This window comes from Saimiri boliviensis, chromosome X (genome assembly GCF_048565385.1).
Source record: "Saimiri boliviensis isolate mSaiBol1 chromosome X, mSaiBol1.pri, whole genome shotgun sequence".
Lineage (NCBI taxonomy): Eukaryota > Metazoa > Chordata > Mammalia > Primates > Cebidae > Saimiri > Saimiri boliviensis.
This window is the reverse complement of record NC_133470.1, coordinates 40,151,523-40,177,321: the sequence shown is the minus strand read 5'-3', so window position 1 is coordinate 40,177,321 and position 25,799 is coordinate 40,151,523.

Genomic DNA, 25,799 nt, shown 5'->3' with positions numbered 1-25,799 from the left:
TTAAGGCTTTTCTCTCTGCGGGAGATCATATTCCTTAGAGTAGGCTCTTCTTGCAGCCTCAAGGCTTGCCTTAAGGATGAAGGCATGGTGACTGGAATTCTAAGAGCAACATGGAAGAGAGGTCTGGGAAGACCTCACTGTCTATATTATCTGTTTCCATCATGAACACAAGGCACAAAGACCTTACTTTTGACCTTTCCAGAAAATAAATTTCCAATCATGTTCTAGGGTGAGTGGAAGAAGTTTCAAGGAGTAAAAGAGTAGATCTAGCAACCTAATTGTTTCCTAAATAGATTTCGAACTCAATTTCCTTATTTTGCAGCATTTTTTAAATTTAAATTTTATTTTTTTATTGCATTTTAGGTTTGGGGGTACATGTGAAGAACATGCAAGATTGTTGCATAGGTACACACGTGGCAGTGTGATGTGCTGCCTTCCTCCCCCTCACCTGTATCTGGCATTTCTCCCCATGCTCTCTCTCACACCATGGAATACTATGCATCTTTCCTTTCCCCTTCTGTCCCCCACTTCTAGAGATGCATAAATGCTGCCATTGGGGATTTTGTTGTGTAAGTTGAAGTATATCGTGTTGCTTCCTTGTTGATCTCTTCAAATTCAGTGTTCTCATGCCTCCTAAAATCTTTTATACTTGCTTGTCCATCAGCTTTACCATTTCCAAAATTTTGTTAGTGTTGCATCTTCTTCTGTTTCCCTACACTTTGTGGTTTTATGCTTTTAAAAAATAATAAAAATTTATTGATGTAAGTTTGTTCTATCTGCTCTTTACCTATACATATGTACTTTTATTATGATCCTGAATTATTTTATTTTATTATAATCCCAAATTAGAGATATGTAATGTAGAAGTTTTATCTTTTGTCCTTTCATAGATAGTATACAGCAAAGCAAAATTCCAAAAATGAAGACAAAAGTAGAAAGAAATGGATTTTGTTCCTTGAACTGTGTACTTGAAACTAGCCTTCAGTCCTGTCACATTCATGATCTTACATTTGGTTAGGACATTTATGAGTGTTTCTTCTCACAAGTCCTCCCTGTGACTAGTTTAATGAAATATACACTGTCTTCATCTGGTATCTTCCCTCAAGATTATGTCATGTGAGACACAGGTCCGTGTCCCAGAACTGCTCCTTAAATTCTTGGTACCTCTAAGAATGTTAAATAAACAAGTACAATGACCAGGAAAAAGGCATTGGTGTGTGTGTGTGTGTGTGTGTGTGTGTGTGTGTGTGTGTGTGTAGACTTTTTGGACACTTATATGGGCTGTGCTTTCAATTCTCAGTCTACTTACTGATATGAACTTTGGTGGTCATGAATAAAGCAAGCTCTCATGCTTGGTGATGAACTTAGTTATGCAAGCTGATTCTCATTCTGGCATATGTGTTCGAGCTTTCCCAGAAAGCTCAGCAGATACATATTGTAGTCCCTTCCAAAACCTGTGATTCAGACATTCCCTCTTTGGGATATGCTGCCCTTGTTTTTCCTTCTCACAGTACATCAAAAACATAGAGGAAGGTGGGGGTGGGGGGAAGAAAAAGAAAACCTCCTTTTGATCTCTTCCAGGGGAGCTGCCATATCTTTCTGTTGTCACTGCCAGCCTGTCATACTGCCTCCTGTTTCTTCACTTACATCCAGAAAAGAAAAAAAAAATTGCAGATGTTTCTGAAGCACCAAACTTCTAAAGCTTATTTACCAATTCTCCTAGTGTCTGATCCTGTAAACTCTACCACATAAATCCTGGGTCCAAGAAGCTGTCACTGAACCCCTCTGGGCGTCAGTTTCTCTATCTATGACATAAGGAGATGAAAACTTGTTATCCCTTCCAAACTTTAATAGTCGTTCTCTATCTTTTGTTCACCCAGACTGTACCAGGGAGGATCTATATTTATACAAATTCAATTTTAGTAACCGAATGGAGAAGCAAGATACCAAAGACGACCTCTGATTAGACATTGTTAATAGAGAGGATGGTAAATCTGTTAATCAAGCAGAGAGAGAGAGAGAGCTGTTCTTCTTTCTTTCACAGGACATTGACTATTGCCTTGGGGAAAATAATTTAAGCCATTGTAGGTCAAAATGGGGATGAGCACTCCTGTGACCAGACACTCAGATTATTCTGAGGGATATGATGGGGTGTAGGTAATGGAGAAAAGGAGAGAGAACTGGGGAGGGGAGCTACTCTGGCTGACAGAATAGCCAAAGGAAGTAAGAGAATTGAGGTCAGAATGGGCAAGCCTTGCCTTTCTAGGAATGAGCATGGATCAGGAGTAAAACTGAAGGAGGCTTTATCCTTTTCCCCCAGCAGAATCTTTAGAAAGGTTGAAGGGAAGCAGAGACATGGGCACTGGGAACACCCTGCCTGTGAGAGTTTGTTAGAGAATGACACAAACCAGAAGTGAAACTGGAGAGGGGTGGAGTAGTAAGAATTCAGGGCCAGGAAGCCAGGCTTCCAATTCTGGTTCCACAACTAACTAGCTGGGTCATTTGACCAGGTCTAGCCTTCAGGTTTCTCATCTGAAAGACTAACAAATTGGATTACTACTCTCTAAGATTTGAGAGTTTTAACACTTTTATAATTCTATGAAATGGAAAAAAGAAAGGTTCCTCTACGTTTGTGAAAATACAATTATTATTTTGATAATAATCCAGTTACTAGCTACTATTGACTGTTATATGCTAAGCATTGAATTTAGCATTTTACGTACATTACAACTTGTGAGTGAGTTACTTGCAAAAAGCACAGATAAATATTTTAACAAAATTATATATTTAATAAGAGGCAAAGCCGCAATTCAAACTCAGTCTAATAAGCAATGAATTTTGAATCATAGAACTAGAGATTTCCTTAAATGTAAACAAAGTATTGAAGCCAATATTTCCTTTTAACATATGAGGAAACAGAAGGCTAGAATTCTTATCCCAGTTCTCATTATAGGCATAAACTTGAGAAAGACACACCCCTTCCCCAGTTTTCTGGATCTCTAATTCTAACTGTACCTTTTTTCCCCAATGCCCTAGGCTGCCTTCCTAAGAAAAATTACGTCAAGCTGGTCTGCAGCTGTGTCTTTCAAGAAATAACTGCTTAGGGCACAGGAGAGTAACCTGAAACCCTTGGAGAAAGGCAGTCTTTCAGACAGGCCAGGTTCAGTATTTCTGAAAGGTCCTTTGCTATGTATGTGACTTCCAGGACCTAATTGGATGTGACTTGTTTTTTAATGAAACACTGTTTTCCAGAACCTTATACTCTGACTCTAACTCCATTCAAATTAGTATATGTAGCACTCATTTGCAGTGTGTAAGGTTTGCCAAGTTGTAACTGAGGGGAGAATCTGCCTTGCCTTGTCAAACCTTTTTTTTATTGCATGTGAGGTTTCGGGGTACATGTGAAGAACATGCAAGATTGTTGCATAGGTACACACATGGCAGTGTGATGTGCTGCCTTCCTCCCCATCACCTATATCTGTCATTTCTCCCCATGTTATCTCTCCTGAACTCCCCACCCACTACTGTCCCTCCCTTATTTCCCCCTGACAGATCCCAGTGTGTGATGCTCCTCTCCCTGTGTCCATGTGTTCTCATTGTTCAATACCTACCTATGGGTGAGAACATGCGGTGTTTGATTTTCTGTTCTTGCATCAGTTTTCTGAGAATGATGGTTTCCAGGTTCATCCATGTCCCTACAAAGGACACAAACTCATCACTTTTGATGGCTGCATAATATTCCATGGTGTATACGTGCCACATTTTCCCTGTCCAGTCTATCATCGATGGGTATTTGGGTTGGTTCCAGGATTTGCTATTGTAAACTGTGCTGCAATGAACGTTTGTGTGCATGTGTCCTTATAGTAGAATGATTTATAATCCTTTGGATATATACCCAGTAATGGGATTGCTGGGTCAAATGGAATTTCTATTTCTAGGTCCTTGAGGAATTGCCACACTGTCTTCCACAATGGTTGAACTAGTTGACACTCCCACCAACAGTGTAAAAGTGTTCCTATTTCTCCACATCCTCTCCAGCATCTGTTGTCTCCAGATTTTTTAATGATCACCATTCTAACTGGTGTGAGGTGGTATCCCAATGTAGTTTTGATTTGCATTTCTCTAATGACCAGTGATTATGAGCATTTTTTCATATGTTTGTTGGCCTCATGTATGTCTTCTTTTGTAAAGTGTCTGTTCATGCCCTTTGCTCACTTTTGAATGGGCTTGTTTTTTTTCTTGTAAATCTGTTTTAATTCTTTGTAGATTCTGGATATTAGCCCTTTGTCAGATGAGCAGATTGCAAAAATTTGTTCCCATTCTGTTGGTTGCTGATTCACTCTACTGACTGTTTCTTTTGCCGTGCAGAAGCTGTGGAGTTTGATTAGGTCCCATTTGTCTAGTTTGGCTTTTGTTGCCAGTGCTTTTGGTGTTTTGTTCATGAAGTCCTTGCCTACACCTATGTCCTGAATGGTTTTGCCTAGATTTTCTTCTAGGGTTTTTATGGTGTTAGGTCTTATGTTTAAGTCTTTAATCCATCTGGAGTTAATTTTACTGTAAGGTGTCAGGAAGGGGTCCAGTTTCTGCTTTCTGCACATGGCTAGCCAGTTTTCTCAACACCATTTATTAAACAGGGACTCCTTTCCCCATTGCTTGTCTTTGTCAGGTTTGTCAAAGATCGGATGGTTGTAGATGTGTGGTGTTGCCTCTGAGGCCTCTGTTCTGTTCCATTGGTCTATAGCTCTGTTTTGGTATCAGTACCATGCTGTTTTGATTACTGTAGCCCTGTAGCCTTGTAGTATAGTTTGAAGTCTGGTAGTGTGATGCCTGCTTTTTTTTTTTTTTTTTTTTTTTTTTTTTTTTTTTGTGCTTAGAATTAACTTGGCTATGGGGGCTCTCTTTTGGTTCCATATGAAGTTTAAGGTTTTTTTTTTTCACTTCTGTGAAGAAGGTCATTGGTAGCTTGATGGGGATAGCATTGAATCTGTAAATTACTTTGGGCAGTATGGCCATTTTCATGATATTGATTCTTCCTAACCATGAACATGGAATGTTTCTCCATTCTGTTTGTGTCCTCTCTTATTTTGTTGAGCAGCAGTTTGTAGTTCTCCTTGAAGAGGTCCTTTACTTCCTTTGTTAGTTGTATTTCCAGGTATTTTATTCTCTTTGTAGCAATTGTGAATGGCAGTTCATTCTTGATTTGGTTCTCTTTAAGTCTGTTATTGGTGTATAGGAATGCTTGTGATTTTTGCACATTGATTTTGTATCCTGAGACTTTGCTGAAGTTGCTTGTCAGTTTGAGAAGATTTTGCACTGAGACAATGGGGTCTTCTAGATATACAATCATGTCATCTGCAAATAGAGACAATTTGACTTCCTCCTTTCCTATTTGAATACCCTTTATTTCTTTTTCTTGCCTGATTGCTCTGGCTAGAACTTCCAATACTATATTGAATAGGAGTGGTGAGAGAGGGCATCTTTGATTAGTGCCAGATTTCAAAGGGAATGCTTCCAGTTTTTGCCCATTCAGTATGATACTGGCTGTTGGTTTGTCATAAGTAGCTTTTATTATTTTGAGATATGTTCCATCAATACCTAGTTTATTGAGGGTTTTTAGCATAAACATAGATGCAAAAATCTTCAATAAAATACTGGTAAACCGATTGCCACAGCACATCAAAAAGCTTATCCACCATGATCAAGTAGGCTTCATCTCAGGGATGCAAGGCTGCTTCAACATACGCAAGTCTATAAATGTAATCCACCACATAAATAGAACCAATTACAAAAACCACATGATTATTTCAATTGATGTAGAGAAGGCCTTTGACAAAATTCAGCAGCCCTTTATGCCTTGTCAAACTTTACACAAAGTGTCAGCATTGCTAGGGGACCAACAGAGTGCCCTGCTTACATTTTTCCAATGTGCAAGTTTCCTGTCCCCTGTGAGCACTTAATGAGAAAGAGCTGGTGGCTTTGCTGTGTTATTTAATCTTGAACTGCCCTGGACCATTTCTGGAGTTAATAGCAAAGCAGTATGAGAGACAAAAATCAGTAACCCAGGAAGTAAAGAGGGGGAAAGAAATACAGTAAAACTGTAAGAGCTTACTTTTTACTTTGGATTGTGTCTCAACAAATGCCCTCTTTTCAAACTGTTGTCTTCTCCCCGCTTTTATTTTAGGATAAACATTTAAATGATACTTTAATATTTGATGTAAAATAAATCAAAAAACCATAATACAAAATTATATATTACAGCTGTTATCATGCAACAATGAGCTTTCATAATGAAAAATCACTGGAAGGTGATATTTGAAAATAAAAATAATTTTGAATTATGGTTGCTTGTATTTGTTCTCAATATGCTTACTAATTTTTTTATGGCCTTTTAATTAATCAAGCAAAGAACTTTTAAATGAGTCTCCAATAGAAAAATGGGCAAAGGATTAAAGAAATTCACAAAAGAGGCCGGGCACGGTGGCTCATGCCTGTAATACCAGCACTTTGGGAGGCTGAGGTGGGCAGATCATGGGGTCAGGAGATCGATACCATCCTGGCCAACATGGTGAAATCCCATTTCTAATTAAAAAAAATAAAAAAATTAGTGGGGCATGGTGATGTGCTCCTATAGTCCCAGCTATTGGGGAGGCTGAGGCAGGAGAATTGCTTGAACCTGGGAGTCAGAAGTTGCAGTGAGCCAAGATCGCACCACTGCACTCTAGCCTGGTGACAGAGTAGACTGTCTCGAAAAAAAAAAAAAAATCACAAAAGAAGCAAAACCATAATCAACAAACATCAAACTTGCACAATTATATTTATGTTAAGTGGCACAATGTGATGGTTAATGTTATGTATCAACTTCACTGGGCTATGGAGAGCGTTGGCCAAAGATTATTTGAGTGTGTCTGTGAGAGTATTTCTGGATGAGATTAGCACTGAAGTGGTAGACTGATTAAAGCAGATGGCCCTCCCTAATGTGAGAATGCATCGTCCAGTCAATATCTGAATAGAACAAAATATTAAGTAAGAGGAACTTCACCTGCCAGACTGCCTGAACTGCGATATCTGGTCTTTTATTTGAGGACTTAAACTGAAAAAAAATAGGTCTTCTTAGGTCACAAGCCTGCTGGCTTTCAAAATGGAACTTACACCATTAGTTCTCCTGGTTCTCGGGTCTTTCAATTAGGAAAGAAAATACACTGTCAGCTCTCTGGGGTCTCCAGCTTGCCAATCAATCAATCTCTCTGTCTCTGTCTCTGTCTCTGTCTCTGTCTCTCTCTCTCTCTCTCTCTCTCTCTCTCTTTCTCTCTCTCCCTCTCCCTCTCTCTTTCTCATTAAGATACAGTATCTTAACAATAATAAAATATCTTATGCCTAATGTGTATTGTATTAATACCTCCCCAAAACTTATATGTTGAAGTTCTAACCCCCAGTACACTAGAATGTAACCTTATTTTGAATTAGGATAATTGCAAATATAATAAGATGAAGTAATGCTGGACTAGGGTGGGCCCCTAATCCAATATGACTGATGCCCTTATACAAAGGAGAAAATTTGGAGATAGACACACACAAGAAAAACGCCATGTGAAGATAAATGCAGACTTGAGGGTGATGTTTAAACAAGCCAAGGATTGCCAACAACCACCAGGAGCTAGGGAGGGGCATGGAACAGATTCTCCCTCACTGTCCTCAGAAGGAACCAATCCTACCAACACCGTGATCTCAGACTTCTAGCCTTTAGAACTGTGAGAGTACATTTCCATTGTTTAATCCACTCAGTTTGTAGTACTTGGTTATGGTCATTCTAGCAAGCTAATACACATTTCACGCTAGAAAAAGTTAAAAGATGGATACAATCCAGTGTTGACACAGCTGTAGAGTTTACTTTTAATGGCAAAAACTGATTACTTCTGCACGAACCTAATAAAATTTTGTAGATATGTAAATAAATGGAATCATGCAATATGTACTCTTCATTTGTCTGCTTTCTTTCACTCACCATAATGATTTTGAGATTGTGACCATTTTGTGTTTCAGTAGTTGATTCCTTTGTATTACTAGACATTATTCCATGGTATGGATAGAACACAATTTATTAATCTATGCATCTGTTGATGAGCATTTGGGTTGTTCTGTGTTCCCCCCCCATTACAAATAAGGCTACCACAAACATAGTATACAAGTCATTGTGAGCACCTTCGTTTTTGCTTCTCTTCTGTAAATACCTAGGAGTGGGATGGCTAGGTTAGATTTTGGGCATATGTTTAACTTTCAAAAAAACTGCCAAAATATTTTTCTTTTTTCTTTCTTTCTTTCTTTTTTTTTTTTTTTTTTTAAAGTTCTTGTATAGGATTTTATTAGGGAACGCATAAGATAAAATTTTCACAAGTTACATTCACTAAGTCCTTCATAGTATTTTAAAATTCTGATTGAATGATTGGTTCTGAATATGTATAGCAGGGCTACTGTTCTCTCCTGAGGAGCTCACACTTTCTTTAAGGTCTCACTTGGCAATTGTCATGTTACTTTACAGTGCTAACTTGGCACAGATATTGCAGCTAAAGGAGGCAGAGTGACTTAGAGTCCATGCTCTTGACTACAAAATATTTTTCAAAGTGCACGTTCCATTTTACTTCCCCATTAGGAATATGTAAGCGTTTCACTTGCTTTACATCCTTGCTAGTGCCTGATACTGTCAGGATTTCTGATTGTAGACATTCTAACAGGTGTGTAATCTCACTGGGGCTTTAATTTGTATTTCTCTAATGATTAATGAGGTTGAACATCTTTATGTGTGCTTATTTGCCATCCATATGTCTTCTTTGATTGGCCTGTTTACTTACTATTGTGACTTGAGAGTTCTTTAAATATTCTGGACACATTTCTTTTATCAAATATGTGATTGGCAATTATTTTCTCCTTGTGTGTGACTTGCTTTTTCCTTCTTTCAATAGTGCATTTTGAGGAAAAATTCTTAATTTTGGTGAATCCCTGTTTATCCAGTTTTTCTTCTATAAATTGTGCTTGGCTGTTATACTTAAGAAATCTTTGTGTCACTCAATTCACAAAGATTTTCTCATATATTTTCTTCTAGAAGTTTTATAAATTTAGCTTTGTGTAACTTTGTATCCTGCCAATTTGCTAATTTAATTTGTTCTAATAGCCTTTTATTTGATAATGTAGGATTTTATACATAAATAACCATATCATCTGATAATAAAGGTAGTTTTAATTATTATTTTTCAATCTTTGTGCCTTTTATTTCCGTTTTTAAAATTCTTATTTTACTGGTTGGAACCTACAACGTACTGTTGAATAGAGGCGAGGAAAGTGGATATTCTTGCCTTTTGTATGATCTTAGGGGAAAATAATTCAATTATTCACCATAAGTATGGTAACGACTATACATTTTTTTAAAGATGTCCTTTATCAATATGAGACAGTTATCCTCTATTCCTAGTTTACTGAGAGTTTTAATCAGAAATAGATGTTGAAACTTTTCAAATGTTTTTCTATATCTACTGAGATTTTTAAAAATCTGTTAAACCAAAATATTAAACCAATCTATTCTGATAATAATTCTCATCTGATCATTATATTAATATATTATCTTTTTATATCTTGTTGAATTAAATTTGTAAAATGTTAAGTTTTGTGTCTGTTCATGAGGGATTGCTCAGTAATATCTTTATAAAATATCTTTGGTTTTGGTATCACAATATTTCTTTCTTTTTAATTTTCTGTAGGAGTTTTGTAGAATTAATATTATTTGGCCTTTAAATCATTTAAGGCTGGACATGGTGGCTCACACCTGTAATCCCATCACTTTGGGAGGCCAAGGTGGGGGGTTCACTTGACCCCAGGATTAGTTTGGTTCTTTCTTAAAGTAGTCATTTCATCTTTCATATCCTATATCATTTTATTATATTCCTTAGAATCCTCACATGGGATTTCAACTGTCTCCTCAACCTCAATAATCTTAATTCCTATCCTTATTGCAAATTCTTTTTCTGTCATTTCAGCCATTTCAACCTTATTAAGACCATTGTTGGGGAACTAGTGTGATCATTTAGAGGTAAGAAGACATTCTAGCTTCTTAAGTTGCCAGAGCTCTTGCTCTGGTTTCTCATCTGTGTGGGTTAATGTTCCTTCAATCTTTGATCTTGCTGTCCTTTCATTCTCTCTCTCTCTCTCTCTCTCTCTCTCTCTCTCTCTATATATATATATATATATATATATGTATATATATGTATTGCGTTTATCTTCTTTGTTGTCCTTGGAGGTTTGATTGTGGCATAAGGTGGGTTCAGTCAACTCATTCTGTTTCTGGAAGATTTAGGGGGAAAGGGCTTAGCTCAGCACTCCTGGGCTGTGTGCTCTAACTTTGGAGGGGCCTAGTATCAATTCCCCAGATTTGTTCTCTGGCCCCTGATGGTTACAAGTCTGATGTGCTAGAGGGGCTGAGGTATTCCTGGACTACTGACTAAATACTCTGATGGATGGTGCCAGCCAAATCATTTTGTCAGGCAGTGACAATGGGATCCATGCTTGTTTGCGTGTGTCGGCAGCTGTGGCAGCATGGCAGCATACATGCTCATCAGCTGTGGCAGGGCACTGGCAGTTGTGGGGCTGCCAGCCTTAGTGCAGGTGTTCACAGCAGTGATGGTGCCAGCATTAACTGAGGGGCAGGGCCACTGGAGTGTATTAACATGTTTGCACTGGCAGTGGTGTCAGTGCCGGGGTAAAGCACTGGAATGTGCAAGGCTGGCAGCTCCTTATGCACACATTTATGCTAGCAGCGGTGTCAGTGCGGGACTTCTGGCCTCTGTGCATGCATTCACATCAGCAGCAATGACAGCACAAGATTGGAGGGTGGAGCCACTGGCCTCTGTGTGTGCATTTGCTCTAACAGTGGTGGCATGGTTGAGTTGGGGATGGGGTATACTCATGCTGGCAACAGTGGCATGGTGGGGTGCATGCAAACATGCATGACATCAGGAAAGAGGAGGAAAGAAAGGTTGACCTATGCACACATGCATCCTCAAAGCAATAGAGAGGGTGGCCATGGTAAATTGCTTGTTGGCAAAGTGGCACAGGGGAGGTTTCAGTGATGTAAGGGTGCTAGTGGGGTGTGCATCAGTGGGGGCCACTCTGCTGGAGCTCTCCAATGGTCAGGCATGGTTTGCCAAAGCAGGAGCTATGATGCAGATTCCCAGGAGTCACCCCAGTTAGGCATCCAAGGCTGTACTGCAAACAGATATGGTTAGGCTGGGCCCCTGGGATAGGCCAGCAGATAGTGGGATGCTCAGGTGGGACTGGCCTTGTTTCATGGGCAAGATCACCTTTGTTCTTTTCAGGGCCAACAGTCCTCCTAAGATGTAAATCTTTTAGAGGAGCATGGGGAGCCTTGGGAGATGGGCATCCGTGGCTGTGCTCTACTGCAGACTTTCCTGTATCAAACCCTCTGGGCTCCACACAGGCTGGAGTCCTGCCCTTAGCACCTTTCTAAGCAGCATTTCCTGTCTGCTCAAGTGTCCATGGGGGCTGTGGAGTCTCCTGCTGCCTGGATTCCGGAGGTCTGTGGCAAGAGTGGGTGGCTCCTTGCCAGCTCAACTCACCCCTTCCCCAGGAATAATTGAGGGCCAGAAATGAACCCCTGTGTGCTACTGCCCCATGCAGGGTTCTAGCTTCCTCCCTCTTCAGCCCAGCATCTGTGTTCTCCTTCCATCTATTCTCAATGCCTTACCCCTGAAGATATACTCAGGGTATTCCATTATTTGCAGGGTATTCCTGGTCCCTCAGTGGCAGGAATTCCTCCTGACTTCATCTAGTCAGCCATCTTGCCTCAATCCTCCATTAGTTAGTTGTATTTTCCTTCTAGTATCTGTAGAACTTGTAGTTATATAACCTCTGTCTTCCTGATGTTGGTTTCTTTTTATTTTCTTCTGATTAGTCTGGCTAGAGGTTTGTCACCTTCATTGGTTTTTGCTCCTCTCAAAGGCTTTTGGTTTCACAAATTTCTCTTTTATTTTGATTTTGTATTTTATTGATTTCTGCTCTATTTCCTTTATTCTGCTTATTTTTAAGTTTATATTTTCTAGTTTCTTCAGGTGTAACTTAAAGTCACTGATTTGGGACATTTCTTCATTCTTAATATAGACAGTGAAGCAATCCACAGTTTTGATATGTGGTATTTTCATTTTTCATTCAATTAAAAATACTTTCTAATTTTCTTTGTTATTTCTTCTTGGAACTATGGGTTAATAAAATCTGTGTTACTTAACTTCCAAATACATAGTGCTTTTTCTGGATATCTCTCTTACTGATTTTAAATTTCATTTCAGTTAGAGAAGTCACTTGATATAATTTGATTCTTTTAAAACTTATTGAAACTTATTTTATAATTGGAAATATAATCTACCTTGGTAAATAGAAATTAGATCAAATTGGTTGTGTTACTCATTTTTTATGTCCTTGTTGGTTTTTTTTGTTCTATCAATTATGAAAACAGGGGTGTTGAAAGGCTCCACTTATCATTGTGGAATTTTCTATTTGTCATTTCAGTCCTATCAGATTTTGCTTCATGTACTTTGCAGCTTCATTGTTAGATAAATAAATGTTTATGACTGTTATGTCCTCTTGATAAACTGACACCATTATCATTGTGAAATGCTCCTCTTTATCCTAGGTAATATCTTTACTCTGAAACCTACTTATTCTAATATTAATATAACCACTGCAACATTCTTTTGATCAGTGTTAGCGTGGTATTTTTCTATTCTTTTACTTTAACCTGTTTGTCTTTATATTTAAAATGAGTTTCTTTGTAAGCATCATATAAGTAGTTGCTCCTTGCTTCTCAATCCACTTTGACAATCCAGTTTGGCTTTTAATTGAAGTGTTGAGACTATTATACATTTAACATGATTATTTATGTAATTGCATTTAAATCTTCTCTAATTTTTTTCTATTTTTCCCATTTGTTATTTGTTTTATTTTTCCTTTCCCCCAAAGCCTTTATTATTAAGAGGATTAAAAATTATTTTTCTTATTATTTCTTTTGTTGGATTATTGCTATAAATTTATTTTGGTTTCTTTAGGGTTTATAACATAAATCTTTAACATAAAGTCTACTTTCAAATAATGTGATACTGTCATATATAAGTATCTTATGACAATATATTTCCATCTATCTACCCTAACCTTTGTGTTGTTGATTTGTATGTCTTATTGATACACAATTTATAAGCCCATGATACATTATTATTTTCACTTTCAATAGTCAATTATCTTCTAATAGCTTCAAAAACAACAAAGAAGTCTTTTACATTTACCATCTCTGGTTCTTTTCATTCCTTATATAAACCTATTTCTTTTCTTCTGCTTGAAAGTCTTTCTTGCAGTGCAGGTCTATTGATAATTCATTCTTTCAGCCTTTGGATGTATTAGAAAATAGCTTCTTTCAAAAAAGGTATTTTCACTAGGTATAGCCTTCCATGTGACAGTTATTTTTTTTTTTCAGTACTTTAAATATGTTCCTCTATTGTCTTTTGACTTGAATTATCTCAAATGAAAAATCTGCTACCTGTTTAACTTTCTTACTCTACATAATGTCTTTTTTTCTCCCTTTGGCTATTTTTCAGATTTTCTTTTTAGCCTTGGTTTAATAATTTGAATATAATGTATCTTGATTTTTTTTATATTTTTGGTGGTTAGAAAACATCTAGCTTTTTAGATTTGTGAGTTTTTAGTTTTCATCAAATTAGAAAAATTTTAACCATTATTTCCTCAAGTATTGTTCTATTATTTTGTGGCCTCTAATTGCATGTATTATTAGGCTACTTAGTTGTCCTAGAGCTTATTAATACTCTGTTCATTTTTCAGTAGTTTTTTCTCTACATATTTTATTATTGATATGTCCTATTGCTAGGGTTTTGAGTTTAATATTTTCTTCTCTGGTGTCTACTTGCTTGGTAACCCCATTCAGTGCATTTTTAAGAAATATTTGACACTATAGTTTGAGTTTTTATTTTAACTTTAAAAAATTTTTGTAGATAGAGGTCTTGCTTTATTGTCCAGGCTGGTCTTGAACCCCTGGGCTCAAGTGAGCTTCCTGCCTCAGCTTTCCAGAGTTGCTGGGATTACAGAGGTGAGCTACTGTGCCCAGCTGATTTGAGTCTTTTGTATAGTTTCCATATCCCTAACATGTTCAATTTTTTTCTGCCTTCTTGAACATAACAAATATAATAAAAATGTTTTACTGTATTTTGTGTACTAATTCTGACACCTATGTTGTTTTTAGTTTGTTTATATTGATTTGCTTTCTCCTCATTATCAGCTTCATTTTCCTGCTCCTTTGCACACCTGGTAATTTTTGATTGGATGCCAGGCATTGTGAGTTTTACTTTGTTTTATGCTGAGGGTATGATGAGCTATATTTTTTGCTGAGAGCGACGACAAGGAAATCTGAGCTGGCCCCCCAAGTGGAAAAGTGCTCAGGGTGTTTTAAAGTAGTAAACAGTATGTGTATATCATACACCAGTTAAACTAGTTCTAAAAGCACAGGATATGTGACCCTGCTCCCATGGCTCCCTCATGGAGAACACTTTCTGGTTTGTCTTTGATCAGTGATAAGCAGGCACCAGCTGCCTGCCTAGTTTATCTTGGTTCTATGAGAAAACACAGAACGCCTGCTTGTGAGTAATAATCACCTGTTCAGAGAGAATAACTGCATGGGTCAGAGTCTGCTCAAGGCTCTCAGCTTGGAACGCTGTTAGCCACCAAGGCTCTCAGCTTGGCTACCCCTGGTAGTCCCACTTTGCACTCTATCTTTGTGTCTGCTTCTTAGTTCCTTTAGCGCTGCCTGGGTGGGGGTGTCTACGACTTAGCTGGTCTCAGTAGTTTTATGCTGGATTATTTTTTGTGTCTATAAATATTTTTGAGCTTTGTTCTTGAATATAGTTAGATTACTTGACAACAGGTTAATCTTTTCAAGCCTTATTTTAAAGCTTTGTTAGGTAGAACCAGATCAACTTTTAGTCTAGAACTAATTTTTTCACCTCTACTACTGAGGCTATACATTTCTGAGTACTCATTCAATCCATTGTCTTGTGAATTACAAGGGTTTTTCACTCAGGTCAGTGGAAATACCTATATGTTCTCTAGGGATTTGGAATAGTTCTGTCTTCATTCTCAGGTGGTTTTCTCCTTACAATATTGTGCTGATCAGTAATCAACTGAAGATTTGAGGAAGATCTTCTGCAAATCTTTGGGTGCTCTGTCTTTGTGCATCTATCTCCATCCACTCTGTTGTTCCTACAAACTTAGCTATCCTTGGGCTCTGAATTCTATCATTTTAACTCAGGGAGACTGTTAGGCTCCTCCTGAGTTTTCTCTACCTGTGATGTGGTCTGAGAACTCTGTCTTGACAGTAAACTGGTGCAATCATAGGACTTATTTATTTCCCCTTTCATAGGAATCATTGTCTTACGGTCTTTGATATCCCATGTTAGAACAACCTCATAGCATGCATTTTGTCTGATATTTTAGTTGGTTGAAGGGTCAATATACTCCTATTACTCCATCTTGGCCAAAAGCAGTCTCTTCTCAACTAAATCTAATTACCTATGTTCTACAGTAGTTCTTAAACTGATCTTCCCGTTTCTGATATTTATACCATTTCTATATATGTCTTCTAGATTATCTTTTCTGAAACACTTCCCTAAGAAATGAAGCCACCACTTTTCTTAAAAATGTTGAATGATTCTATTATATCCAAACTTTTTTGATGTTTAAGGCCTTTTAGTAAAATGAAAAGCATCTCATCCTTTTATTTCTCCTTCCATTGCACCAAGAGAAGACAAAGAGAAGGAAATTACATTGACACTTTTTCCCTTTCCATTTAAGGGATCTGCCCCCTGGAACAGTAGCCCTTTTGTGTATAATCTATGATTTTAGGTCAGGAGTGAAGAAGTAGGCAGCTAACAGTCAAAATTAATGATGGCAGGATTGTATCTTATTTACTGGAATTCTTAGTGTGTAATATATCTGGTATATATTTGATAAAGATATAGTCTGTATAAACCACAGTACCTAGAACAAAATGGTTTACGTAATGGTTCTATAAAAATACTTCTGGGCTTAGCAAGACATAAAGACCTTAAAAATACATTAAAATGGATCACATCTTTTCCTCCTTAAGCAGTCAATTAAACCAATCACATTTCTCCTCTTAAGCATCAATTAGGCCTTATAATCACTGGTATTCTCTGCTGCAGATGAAGCTATGGCTATCTCAAATTGGGAAAGCTGTTGTTGACTTAACATTTTTCCTCAATCTCAGAAACTGAAATTTAACATAAAATATCTGGATGGAAGAATCGGAAGGAAAAACAAAACTGCACCTAGGAAAATGTTACTTCTTGTGTCCAATCTTGATAAAAAATTTAAAAAATAAAAAGAAAGTGGTTTTCCTAGCACTTCAGTTGTCACTTTTATTTGCCAACAAATGTGTTTGAATTTTCTCAGGTTATGAAACAACCAGCGGCAATAGCGGGGGTGGCAGAGGCATAGGCTGCTTGGTTGATTGTCTTAGCACTGACCTGTAAGCAGCCCCCTCTAGGGTGAAATGCAATTGAGTCTCTCTATTAACTTCAGTACTCTGTGCCTCTGCAGTAGTCTCGGTTATCAGGCTCAGAACACATTGAGTTAAGTAGAAAGGCGCAGGGTGGATAATGGTTTTGTGACGCAGATGGCTATCAGCAAGAGACTAAGCTGAAAATTACTTCTGTGGGGCTGCGGAGGATGGGAAATCAGGGTGAAAGTTGAGGCTAAGCTGCAAGGTTTGGTTTTCTATCCTCTGCAATGGCCTTGCTCTGTGGGTTAAAGGCCACTGCTGTACTCATGAATATATGCTATTTCTGGCTGCTATAATTGATTAGCTACACTTTGCAGCTGGCTTAACGAGCCTAAGAGCTACTATTCAAGGCCTAAGGAGCAGTACAGAATAGCATATCCGTAGATGCTTTGAGTTCTCTGTAGTCGTGTGGAAACTGAGAGAGTGAACTCAACAGCAGAGAAACATTCTTCATATTAAATGGACTAAATTTTGAACTACTATCATACCAGCATTGTCTCCATGTTGGTTATATAACTTTATATTTTACAAAAAAACCTCAACACTTAATCTTTCTTTAGTTTGCCTTTAACTTCATATATGTGTATGTATGTATATATATATGTGTGTGTGTGTGTGTGTGTGTGTGTGTGTGTGTATGTACGCAGATGGTTTTATCCTTGCGATGGAAATGAATTCAACATCTGACATGGTATGCTATCAGGATAAGACCTGAACTCTGAAGTGAACTCCTTGGTGCTGAATCCCAGCTTTATCTCTCACTAATTGTGTAACCCTGGGTAAATTAATTTACCTCTCTTGCCTTAGTATCTTTATCTGTAAAATGGGCATAATAAAATGACCACCCTTGTGTGGTTGTTATAGTACTAAATACATTAATAAATATAAAGCACTTACATAGAGTTAACTATAATCTGACTTTATTTTAACTTTTAGTAATTGGAGTTATCTGAAATGACAATAGAACTATAGTGGACAAGTATACAATATAAAGCTTAGAATTCAAGCTAGTAGTATTTTTTTCACCCTTGATCTAAAGCTGTTTCTGAAAGGCTTTCATTTGTATTTGGTTACACACAAGTGTAATTTTTCTGTAAGGTCTATATTGTGTTGTCTTACTTAGCTGACTAGAAGCTCTTGAAGTGGAGATTTTATTTCCCTCTTCACTTCCTCTCTATATAAGGAGCAGTTAGCACAAAAAATGGGTATTTGTAAATAGTACTTTTAGCAAGTCTATTCTTCACTAAATAAAAGCACTGGCTTCATGTGCAGCCTCTCTACCTTGTTGCGGTGAGTGCAGAGCAGCATCTATTAGCTCCTTAAAAATATTATATTTGTGACATACCCTAAAAAATATCAGTTACCATTTATTGAGTGGCTACCATCTGTAGGTAGCCACTCAATGTGTTCTGAGCCTGATAACCGAGACTACTCGCCTCTGTTCTGATATTTTTCATTATAAATTAGCCTGTTTTAGAAGTTTGTATAAATGCAATCCTGCACTGTTTTCTCATTTATGTAAGTCTTCTTTCATTCAATATGCTGTTGAAAAATAGTTTATTTGAAGGCAGAAGAGCTTTCATAAGGAAACCGAAAGACTAACTTATTTAACTCTAAAGACCTAGTCAAATGAATGGTTCAAGAATAAATGCATATAAATAGAAAGATATCATTTCTTTTGTTTGTAGCATCCAGAGCAATATTTGTATGTGTATTTCTGTGGGCAAAGCCATCTTGAAATACAAAAATGTGTGTGTGTGTGTGTGTGTGTGTGTGTGTGTGTGTGTATTTCTATTTAAAAAGAGCAGGTGAGGAAGAAAGCTGATATATATGGACCACCTAATGAGCACCAGATATTTGACATGCACTATTTCATTTAAACCTTATACCCCAAGAGAAATATTATCTCCATTTTACACATGAACCATGTACTCCCAGTTACACTTTGCTGTTTCCCAGAGCTTTCTGCTACTCTGTATTAGGGAGAAACCAGTGCTCCCTGGCTAAGCTGCCATTTCTAACTGGCCTTCCTTACCTTCTCATTATTTTCCAGTTACCTCATTTTCTAGAGTTTTGCTCCAGACTAGGTGACAACTAGTTAATTACTTAAATTATTGTGGCGTGATGTCCTGTAAATGTTGGTATCCTATCATTTGCTTCTTATGCTAGATATATTTACTTTGTAGAACTACTGTGAGAGACAATATCTTTATCTGAAGGAGAAACTCAGTGGTGAGAGGTATAGATGCTTCTTTAGATAAGTAGAAATACATTGCAATAGGCAGGCATTTGTTCATTTCTATTATGTATATTTACTTACCTTATAACACTTTCTAGATTATTATTCATGGTTTCTAAATGTCTGCTTGTTCTCATATCCATCATTAGGAATTCAGGTATTAGAGACTCAGTTCAGGACTATAAACAATAGTTCCAGTAACTTCAGACCTACCCAAGTCACTTAACTAAGGCAAATTACATTATTACCCACATGAACAATATATCCAGGACTTGGTCTTTTTATTTCTTGACTTCCTTAGTTTCTATAAATTCTTTTTTTTCCATTAAAAATTTGTTTAAAAAAATTAATCATTTTGATTAGGACTTTGGTACATAAGAGGCCATCATTAAAATGGAAACTTCAAGCAAGGATGTAGGGAAGAAACATGAAATCCATCCTCTATCTCTGCCAGATCAATTATTTGGCCCTTTCCATCCATATCTGCCAGTCTTTTTCCTTATCTGTTATCAGGGTAATTTCTCTTCTCTTGACACATTTTCTTCCTTCCATCCCTGTTTGAAAGTTTGGTTGAATTCCCCAGTGAAAATATCTGGGCCTTTTGCTTTACTGAGGAGTAGCCCTTTAATAACTTGCTGTATTTCTTCTGCGGAAGTTGGCCTATTTAAACTTTTTCTCTCTCTTATGGTGAGTTTGGTAAATTATATTTTTAAGAAAGTTTTCTAGAAAATTATCCAATTCAATTTACAAATTTCCTTTTCATAGAGTTTTGCAACTCAATCCATTCTGATTTTTTTGAAGTTAAGTATAGGATAAATCTCTAAATTTAAGACATTTTATTTGGGAAGGAAGAATTGCAGTTTGGGGCATATACACAGACTAGTCTTTGGTATGTCCGAAGAACAAAGAGAAGGTTGGAAGTTTTATTAGAAATAGAAATGTTACATATTGTTTTGAAGGAAAGCTCATTAGCACTAGAGAAGCTTTTGGCATCTGGCAAGCTCCGATTGGTGAGTGGTGGTAGGTAAAACTTGTCTTAGAGTCACTGCAGGTGGTTTCAGTAAAACTCATCTTTGGGTTACAGCAGGCTATTTCAGCAGTGAATCTTGCAGAGAATTTTTGGAGCAAGGTTATATGTCTTGAGTGTTTTTCCCCCTGGCCCCTAAACTCTGATTTAGTTGATTATGACAAGAATGACTCAATTGTGTAATTAACTTTTATAATTCAAAAAATAATTCCTCTGATGTAAAAGTGGTTACATCTGCCTTGTCTTTGTGTTGGATTTGTGCTGCTTCCTGTTTTCACTAGTTTAGATTTTAGTTTTCCATTTCTTAAAGGAATTAGCTTGTTATTTATATATTAGTTCTACTGTTTTTCTCCTTCCTGACTCAAATTTATTTTTAGTATTTTCTTCTTTCTGCTTTCTGGATTGCTTCTTGCTTTTTTAATTGAATGTCTAATTTACTTTTATGCATTTATCTTTATCTATTTTAGTGTTTAAGGGTCTGAATATTTCTATCATTAATGTTATTATTTTTAAAATAAATTTTGCATTTTTATTTTATCTCCTCCATTTAACAGAAAGTTTAAAAATTCCCTGCAAATTTCCCAGCCTGTTTTGCAACCTTCTTGACCATGTAACTGATCCTATCTAATGTGTGGTATATTTCACTTTTGGGTGAAGGCAGTGAAGTAGTTAGTGTCTTCTTTTTGTTCTTTCTCTCCTCTGAGTAGCTAAAGGTGAAAGACTGCATAAAGGTGGAACAATGATTAAAGGAGCCTAGATTCTTGATTTACTGCTGTTAAGCAAGGGTCAACAAACTTTTTGTAAAAGGCCAGATAGTAAATATTTTTGATTTGTTGATCATGCTATCTGTGTTGTAACAACTCAACTCTGTCATTGTAGCCACAGATAGTACATAAATGAATGGATGTGGCTGTGTTCTAATAAAATTTTATTTGTAAAAAAGAGGGGCTGGCCAGATTTGGCCTGTGAGTTTGCTAACCCCTGGTTTAGAGGAGAAAGCTGCCCAGGATCAATGTTCAAACTGTATTAGATCATATGAAATATGAGAAAAAACACTTTCATCATATTGCCACTGAATTTTTTTTTTCCTACGATAGGTGCTAATATTTTATCTAGTGGTCAGGAATACTCTGAACATCAGACTTAATGATTTGCTCAAGAGACATAGCTAGTACTTGACAAACTTGAGATTTTAACAAGGTCTATAGAATTCTAAAGTTCACGTTATTCATGATATCATGTTGTATCTCTACCTTCACTTTTTCTATTGAAAAAAATCTTGGCCAAGAAAGGTTAAATATGTCCAAAATCATGGAGACAGTTGCAACTTTAGCAGATTATATTATTATTCAATAATAATTACTCCCTCCTTCTCACCCACAGGAAAAATACATTTCCCTGATACGTTGACTTTGGGCTTGTCCATGCTTTGGCCTTCAAATGGGACAAGTTATTCTCTATGTCCCTTGGGTTTCAGCTTGGCCATGTATCTTGCTTTAGCCAATGATATAATAGTAGACTTGATGCAAGCAGAGATGTGAAATGCACTTCACAATTGGGCTCGTCTTCTGGTTTCTCTGTTATTGTCCTGGCTAGCTGCTATCCCTTTAGCCTGGGCTCCACAGTATCAGAGTTGTGCCCTGGCAAAAAGGGATCAAGCCAGGCTGAAGCCACTGATTGAAGCAGAACCACACAAACAACCACAGATATATATGTGAGAATAAATAATTGTGGTTTTAATTCACTGAGTTTTAAAGTGATTTATTACAGATAATTGTTGAAAATAGAAAAATCTTAAAGGCAGAGACTCCCCAGAACAAGTTTTCTGAATCCTTGCGTAGCTATGTTTTCTATGGAGTCATTTTTGATAGACAATTTTGATAGTGACAGGAGGCAACCAAATGCCTAGGCAGATGGGGTGGGCACCCAGTGAAACCCCACCTCCAAGTCAAAGACAATTTAAAGCCTGAAAACTAAGCTACAAGTTAAATCCCCAGATTGGATTGAAAACTTGTCCTTCTGTTTGGTGCGCTTTTCTCTGATTGATCCCCACCCTTCGCCCATTTTACATATACCTACCCTTTCCTAATTGGTTTTCTATATTGTCATGCCCACCTTTAAGTGTTTTCACTTTGCCCTTTTTTGCATACTCACAAACCAATCAGCACACACACTCCATCCTATACCTATGAAGACCTCAGACTCAGTCGGTAGAGAAGGAGATGACTTGACTTGGGGAAAAGACAACTTGACTTTGTGGAAGACAACCTGCCCTTCTGGCCTTCTCTTCAGCTCCCCTCTCTGCTGTGAGCTGTTTTCATTGCTCAGTCAAATTCTCCACCATTACCATCCTTCAACTGTCCATGTGACTTCATTCTTCTTGGGGGACCCACCCAGTGCAGGTACCCAGAAAAGGCTGTCACACCAATGCTTTGCCCTTGCCGGTGGAGGGCAGCTGCCCAACACAAGACAAGGGGCCAGCTGAGCTGTTAACACATCACCATCCATGGACATCAGAACTAAAGGAGCACTGTAACATCCCCTCTGGGTCTTTGGGGTCACAGGCACCATCACTTGGGTGCTGCTGCATTCCCCTTGGGGTGACATACCTGATGTGGCTGTGGGCCCTGCCTGGAGTTTGCTCCTGTGTCAGTGCCCAGAGTGGCCAGCTGGGTCCTGCACTCACTTGCTTGCACCTGGTCTGTGGCCATGGGCCCTGCATTTAGCTTGGTCCTGTGTTGGTACCCTGAGTGGCTGGCTGGATCCTTCACTCAGTGGCTCACATGCTCCCTCCCACAAGGGGTTGAAAGATGCAAGCCAAGTAGACAGGGCATCCCTGCTGTGAGTTCAGCTAAGGGGCTGAGAAAAATCTGGGATCACTTTCACATATCCTTAAATTGAAAATATTTCTGTTATGAGTTCCTTACACTTACATATACTATACCTTTCTCTGCTGTGATAATGTGTTATGTTGATTTGATTATCTATACATTTTTACAGCTAGCCACAGTTCACTTTTCTATTATCTAGAATTAAATAAGCAGGGTGGAAAATAAACTAAAACCCACATCCTCACCCATTTAAAACTCAGGTGGCATTTAAAAGCCCTTCTTTAATCCAAAAAAGCAACCAGTTGAAACCAATGATTAAAATGTCAATCTACCCACCAACTGTATTCTTAAATGAGAAGAAAATAACATTTACCTCCCTTCTCTTTCTTTGTGCCCTCTCCCATATAACCCCAAAAAGGCAAAGCTGTAAATCTATAACACAATCCCCAGAACTGATAGCAAAGCAAACAGCTTTTGGTTAGTCTCATTTCTCCAAGGAATAGATTTTCCATAACCAGTATATTTTCACAGGCAAAACACAGAATGGTTGGAAAATCTTCAGGAAGTCTGGACGTTTTTGTGAGACAAAGATTGACTGTGCTGAAGCTCATAGCTAGGCTGATCTGTCTTTTCCACTTAAAGAGGATTATTATATAAGCAGCAATATTAGACTCCTAGGCATAAAAATTGCATTTTAATACAGTATGGAATTCTCTGATCTTCCTGTAAAAGAGACTGAAATATAAACATATGGTAATTTGTTCTTAAACTCCACCATGCAATTCAATTTTTGCTTATGCTATCCATTTTTTTCTTATTTCCAATGGTTCATTTAAAATAATATGCTTGGCTTATTTTAAAAAGAGTCATTATGTATTTTTTCTGCTCTGAACCTCTCTTAGGTTACCTTGCCACTAATTGAGACCACAAGACTATTTGCCTCTTAATTGTTTCTTTGTTTCTGCTGTGGTTGTACATCACTTCTTTTCTTGTTTTTAATCATCAGGTTGAGAGGTAACAGATATTCTTTTGGTTTGTATTAAAGAAGTTAGGTGTAACAATATGATCTCTTAATACTTTTATTTGCCAAATATCAATTTCTTTCTTGCAAGTATCCTCATTCCTGTCTCCATGGTCCTTATTTTATACGTAGACCCTCATTCTTTCTGAGGTGTCAAAATTTGCCTCTATACCCAAAAGTGAGTTCTTTTGTCTCAAGTTTTTATATATTTTGTTTCTTCTATGATGGGCGAGTATGTGAAAGAAGAATTGGATGCTCTAAGTTGCTGATTCTTTGTTCTTATGACAAATTTGATGGCATTAGAAAGAAGACAGGCCAATGCCACAAGAACTTCAGTGCAAATGAATGTTACATATACCTCTTAATAGTAGTTTAAATCTTTTCTGTGCTAGAAATAACCCCAAGCTTCAGCAGAGGAGGTAGCGAATAAAGGCTAGCTATACTACATAATTTGCAACTTTGTTTTTCCATAAATACACAATATTCCACCAATAAGTGTCTTTTTTTGTTTGTTAAAAAAAAAAAAAAATTCACCGACCACCAGTGAACAACTCTGGCACTTTGGAGAATTAAGCCTGTGAGCTCACTTGTAACTTAGTAATCAATCCATCTACACGTTGCTCTCTTATTTGGCATGCAATTGAGATGGTAAAGTAGTACAATTCCTTCTCTTATTTCTACGAGAGGAGGTGCACCGCTAGGACCTATGTCTGGCAAACAAACAACAAAACCCTGTCTGCTTCTATAAGTCTACAGAGCTAAAGGCAGTTGGGACCCAATTCATTTCCAAATCTCCCATGGAGCTGAAGTGAATCCCAGTCATGACTTTCCCCACCTCGTTATTTTTATATTTGTAACATTTTCATTTTTATTTTTGTCACAGCTCAAGACTTCAATGCTATGACTTCTTTAATGAAAAAAGTCATTTCTACCTTCAAGGTCTTTATCTGTTTAAATCTTTTATTGAAAAATTTGTATTTAATCTTGGCCTAATTATAAGAACTCCTTTGACATTTACCACCCTTTCCATAATCACTCCCCCTCCAAAATAACTACATAGTCATTTATCTCTAAAGGGCTCTAGTAACAGCTGGTACTCACAGATTTCCACAGTAGGAATGGGCTCCTCTTAACATACAAAAAGAACTGCCTGATAGTCTGATAATTCTCCCTTATTTCTCTGGGCCATAACTCTCCATTGTCAACTCTCCATGCCGCTGGTCTAAATGGACCTTTGTCTGAACTCAGGCTAATTCAGGATACTCCTGGATCCAGCCTCTATCCAGTTCCTGGCTCTTCTACTTCTGTCTTGGACCGCTGTGTGAAGTTCAAGATATAAATGAACAGAAGCCCTGCTGTATCATCCCTTGTACACTTCCCTCACTCTAATCTGTGCTGACAGATCGACGGGTAAAATAAATATAAACATGCTCTGCCTTCTGAGTTTCACACATCACAAATCAAGTGATGTGAATTGAGTTTTCAGCATCTTTGCAGTGCTGTTTCTGAAACAGTAACCACTTTGTATGGAAGAATTTTATTTTTTGGCCCAAGGCATTCCTTGGCTGCCTGGAATAAGCAGGGATAGAAAACAAACAACACACAGGGTGATGTATTTGGTAGAGTCACCGCTGGATAAAGGAATTAACCCTCAGTTTCAGCAATGGATGCTGAACATCTGCTAAGCCCAAGATACAGTATTAGGCAAAGAGTGTGGCACCCAAGGCATGCTCTCTAAAGGTATAAGACCACAGAGGAAGCTGGGTATGGCGGCTCCCGCCTATAACCCCAGCACTTTGGGAGGCCAAAATGGGAGGATTGCTTGATGCCAGGAGTTCAAGACTACCCTGGGAAAAATAGCAAGACCCCATCTCTAGAAAAAATAAATTAGTTGGGCATTGTGGCATTCACGTATAGTTCTAGCTACTTCAAGGCTGAGACAGGAGGATCACTTGAGTCCAGGAGGTTGAAGCTGCAGCAAGCCATGATTACACCACTGCACTCCAAGCTAGGCTACAAAGGAAGACCTTACCAAAACAAAC